The 5434-nt window shown below is 35.6% G+C and overlaps 1 long non-coding RNA gene across 1 annotated transcript; it reads right to left on the reverse strand.

Annotated features, from left to right (window-relative positions):
- Positions 1 to 1243: 1243 nt before the first annotated feature.
- LOC113308784 lies at positions 1244 to 4012 on the reverse strand. The gene is made up of 4 exons (XR_003340067.1): positions 3916 to 4012; positions 3666 to 3710; positions 1658 to 1751; positions 1244 to 1338 (listed from the first exon to the last, which is right to left on the reverse strand). It is a non-coding gene; the product is annotated as an uncharacterized LOC113308784 (long non-coding RNA).
- Positions 4013 to 5434: the final 1422 nt, after the last annotated feature.

Below are 5434 nucleotides of genomic sequence, written 5' to 3' on the forward strand. Positions count from 1 at the left end.
TAGTTTCATATTCAAGACTCGTCACTTCAGTCGAAAATTTGACCGAGTTGGAACGAGTACGAGTAAAATTGAAGAAATAGTAACTCCATCCTTTCGAATTTAGACGTTTATGTCAAAATTTAGTTACATAATCAAGACTCGACACTTCAGTCGAAAATCTTTGACCGAGTTGGAACGAGTTCGAACAAAACTGGACAAACTGTAACTCCATCCTTTCGATTTTAGATGATTTACGTCAAAACTAGTTACATAATCAAGACCCGTCACTTCAGTCGAAAATTTGACCGAGTTGGAACGAGTACGAGTAAAATTGAAGAAACCGGAACTCCATCCTTTAGAATTTAGACGTTTATGTCAAAATTTAATTACATAATTAAGACTCGACACTTCAGTCGAAAATTTGACCGAGTTGGAACGAGTACGAGTAAAATTGAAGAAACCGGAACTCCATCCTTTCGAATTGAGACGTTTATGTCAAAATTGAGTTACATAATCAAGACTCGACACTTCAGTCAAAAATTTGACCGAGTTGGAATGATTTGAGCAAAACTGGAGAAACCGGAACTCCATCCTTTCGATTTTAGACGATTTACGTCAAAACTAGTTTCATATTCAAGACTCGTCACTTCAGTCGAAAATTTGACCGAGTTGGAACGAGTACGAGTAAAATTGAAGAAACATGTACTCCATCCTTTCGAATTTAGACGTTTATGTCAAAATTTAGTTACATAATCAAGACTCGACACTTCAGTCGAAAATTTGACCGAGTTGGAACAAGTACGAGTAAAATTGAAGAAACCGGAACTCCATCTTTTCGAATTTAGACGTTTATGTCAAAATTGAGTTACATAATCAAGACTCGACACTTTAGTCGAAAATTTGACCGAGTTGGAACGATTTCGAGCAAAACTGGAGAAACCGGAACTTCATCGTTTCGAATTTAGACGATTTACGTCAAAATTAGTTACATAATCAAGACTCTGCATTTCAGTTGAAAATTTGACCAAGTTGGAAAGTTCGAGTAAAATTGGAGAAACTGGAAAGAGTCGATATTTCGAATTTAGACAACTTTTGGGATTGTGGAGATTTAGACAATTTTCGGCATTGTGGAGATTTGCAATTTACATCATAATTGTGTAATTATAATATTGAATCCCTTATTCAATTGTAATATAAATGTAATTTTTTTTTAAAATATTAAAAATAAAAAGGAAAAATTTCAAAGTAACATTTTTGTCATAATAAAAAATTCCACTCAAAATCAAGTAATGATAAATTTTATCACGAGCCATTATTGAGACGCTTACTGGTGTTGAACTTCCGCCTCTCCTAATTTTCCTGTAACATCATAATTAACAATCAGTACAACACTTCGATAAAATGAAGCAACAATTCAATTCAAAAAAAATTAAACTTACAAACACAACTTCTTCTGAATTACTATTATCATCTAAGTTCGTTGCCATTTGGGAAGATTCTTTAGTTATGCCGGTAAAAACAAAAGGATCCTCAAAAGCATTCTTTAGCTATGTCTTAAGGAAACCATTTTTGATCAAATGCAAATGTATTTCGTCTAGAGGATACTGTTTTCTTGCTGCAAAAAGCTTACATTTCGAGCATGGACAGAGAAATAATTTATACAGTATCTTTTGTGAACCTGATAAATGATTGAACTCCTTCCCGAAATTCAGCTGACTGTCGTTCTGCACCCATCCAATTTTTGCTTGGAATAGACATCACTTCAAGTAAACCTAAATGACACACATAAAAAACAAAATGATGCTACTCAATAATCTGTAAGTCTGCGAAGGATCAAATCAGATAAATTTTGCTTCTGAATGAATTGATAAAACTAAAGGAGCAGACAATAGTCAATTACTGGACACAACTACACCGATTTAGATAATAACAGATGATCAACTCAGCATACATAAGCACATTAGGTCTTCAAAGATCCACAGCTAAAGCCAAAATGTCACGCAGATGCAAATTTACTGGTTTCTAGCTAGAAAAACAATCAACACTGAAACACTATTATGCAGAAAAAAAGAACAAAAATACTGCACATACTCACAGCTTAAAGAAAGATGTACCAAAATGATTTTGTTTTGTTACAAAAGAACAAAAATATTAGAAAGCTAAGATTTCCCAGTTCTCTATTAATAATACATTTTATGAAATTACTGCCACGAGATAAGTTACTTAAATTAGCAAAGGCTTCGAGAAAATGTTACTCAGATGGGACCATTGTAATATCAAATACTTACTTGAGATTCCTTTACTTAATACAAGTGTGATACATGGCGGCAGATGTAGAAAAAGTATAAGAATTAAACTGGTGTGCGTTGTGTTGAGGGAGAAACAATCAAACAAGTGAAAAAGGCTTCAGCAGGGGTCCCATCTAGTATATCCTAGTAGAGGCATTCAGTTCGGAGTGGGTATTATAGGGATCAGAAGAACTCATCTTTACAGGTGTGTCCATCGACAGTCTGAAAGCTCTAACAGTTAACAATTTAGCAGATGATCAAAGCCACCGAAATGACAACAACAATAGCATCTGCCTCAGTTGTGTTCATCGACAACAGAAATTACTCCCAGAAACTAATAAAAGGTGTTGTTGTATAATTAAAATTTGGTAGGGATAACGAAAACGTTGTAGCAGAGACAATGGAAATATTGAACAATTTACAACTCGACTGGATTTTAAGATGAGTACATGTAGCGCGCGACTTGGATGTACTATGCAACTGGTCATTCTAGTTATATTTTCCGGGCAACAGATCCAGGCATACCGAAGAATGCGCATGCATTTTTTCTATGAGCAGACATAGGTGTTTTGAGTTGGTACAACAAGTTGCCATTTGCCAAATTTTTATAACTAGGATGCGCATCTTTCTGGGTTCAGATTACTAGTCTAGTCTGTGTAGATATCTTATAATCTTTACAATTTTACAAACAGTGGGCTTCATTTCCTCGTATATAAAGCGAATGAAACTTAGTACTACTGTTTTTCTTTTACCATAATTGATGACAATTGCAGGTGATTTGATGCAAATGAACCATAAAGGCCCGCGGAATCTGCAGTATTCGATGAAGGATGCTTACATGGCATGTCTATATTATATGAATGCAAAAGGCGTACCTATATTGCGGACCTGAACACGTTGGTGCAGACGTTCTGTACAACTGCACTGGTACTTCTTCACATGATCACAATTTGGCATATCATATTTCAGTTGAATTACTTTGTAGTGCCCCCTAATATGCATGAGTTTCTAAAATCTCAGAATCACATTAATTGCATATTCATGTATATGGAAACTGCAGTTCGGTTCTTAATCTTAGTTTAGGTGCGGCAAAAAAATTTTTTTAGAAGCTCGTGTTCTTACTCAAAAGCTGCTCTCTTGAGAAGAACAGCCCAGGAAATACTTAGCAGATCTCATCTAGAATTTATTAACCATGTATATCACAATAAAGGAAATCCATATGCCATACTCTCATCAAATCAACATACCAGTTGCAGAACCAATTTATTGCAATTATCGGTCCTTAGAATAGATTTGAAAACCCAATTGAATAGATTTGAAAACCCAATTTGTTGATTAACCAGACAGAAACTTAAGCAAAAACACAAAATCAAAGATGAAAAGGGATTTGAAACTTACTTTAATTTGATATCTTCTTCTTCTCCGATCTCCTCTTAGGTTTTCCTAGCAAAATAACAGAGAAAAGGGTTTGAAGAAGTGAATTCAGAAACCAATTTCAATCAATCAAACGAATCAAAATCATTCCGTCCCAGTTTCTACCTTAACCAATTTATCAAATCAAACGATGTACAATTTTGGCTGCAAAAATCAAATTTTTAGGGACCAAAGCGAAACCCGGATACAAAGATGACAAGGATTTGATACTTACTCGATACCTTCTTCTTCTTCTTCGGGTAGTTAGGTTTCCGGAGGGAAAGAAATATACGGAGGGAGAAGATATGAACTCAGAACTTATCTTCTGGTTCTGGGATGCCAACTCTTTTGCTAGTATGAAACCAATCGGCTCTATAGACTTATGGCAAATAAGCCGGTGTCTATGCTAAGCCATCGGTTAGCTGTTTTTGTGGTGCGTAAGAGAATATTATTGGGGGCGTATTAAAACTTATGATAAATAACAGATTTATTGCGTGATATAATGGTTGGTTAAAAATAACGCGCCTACAAATTTATCACATTCGAAAATAACATGCTTTTAGTGTTAAATGATGGGTCCCACAATTTTCATATTATATGACATTATTTGTTTGTGATATCCCAATCACGCAATTAATCTGTCATTTAAAAACGTGATTTATGGCCCCTTATGGACTAGTGCTTGCTTCCATCTGGGACTACAATCTCACCAGTTTCTTAACCTCTGCACTTTTAACACCGCACCACCAATTTCAGTCCCTTGCTGTTTAATTCCTTGCAAAACTCACAAACCCATCTGCAAAGTCATCACCAACAGCTGCTCAATCAAACCCATCTTCTCAAGTGTGTTGTAATCTCAGTTCAGCACTAATCCTCCATTTAAACTCCAAATCAACTTCTGAATCCTTGTAATTCAAACCAACAAAACCCATTTCAGATCTGCATCTTATGTTTACACAACAACCTTCTCTGTCTCCATCTTCATAGCTGTCTTGAACTCTCAATGATTCATTTTCATCACCAGACTCTTCCATCAAAACTGAAATACCCATCTCAGATTCACAAACCCTATATTTGCTTTTCAATCAGTCTCATGGCACCATTGTTCTTCAATAATCCAACAAACCCATATCTTCATTTCAGTTCAGGGAAGAACACACAAATCAAACCCTAATTTCATCTGCACAAACCCCTTTCTCTTATCGATCTGCTTCGTTTCCAATCACCAACAACAGTCGCTCAACTTTCTTGGTCATTTCTATCTTCACAGCTCGCAGAAATTCCTCATCATTTCACAGATCTCTTGATTTCAGCATCAACGGATGCTCAACACTTCTTCTCTTTCTCCTCTCGATTTCAGTCGAACTAGTGATAATAATGAAAAGAGAAAAACATTTCTCTGAATTTCAGGATAAGGTAATGGTTGTTATTGTTAAAGGCGCCCAATATAGTGATACATTTCTCTGAATTTCAGTCGAACTAGTGATACAGGCCACCACAATTACAGCCACTAAACAAGCTCAACTGGTTGCCTCCTAATCCATGGATAGACTCCGCGTATCATGAGCCAGTGAAATGCCGTTTCTGTCTTTTTTGCTCCAAATGAGTGTTTTCTTCCTTCTTTTGCTCCCTAGGACTTCATTGCACCTAATAACTCAAAACTACATATAAGAGATGCGATTCACAAGAATAATAACAAAGAAAACATAAATACTAGATATAAAATTAGGTGTTTACAACACCTATCAAATTCC

This window comes from Papaver somniferum, chromosome 9, assembly GCF_003573695.1.
Source record: "Papaver somniferum cultivar HN1 chromosome 9, ASM357369v1, whole genome shotgun sequence".
In the NCBI taxonomy this organism is placed as follows: Eukaryota; Viridiplantae; Streptophyta; class Magnoliopsida; order Ranunculales; family Papaveraceae; genus Papaver; species Papaver somniferum.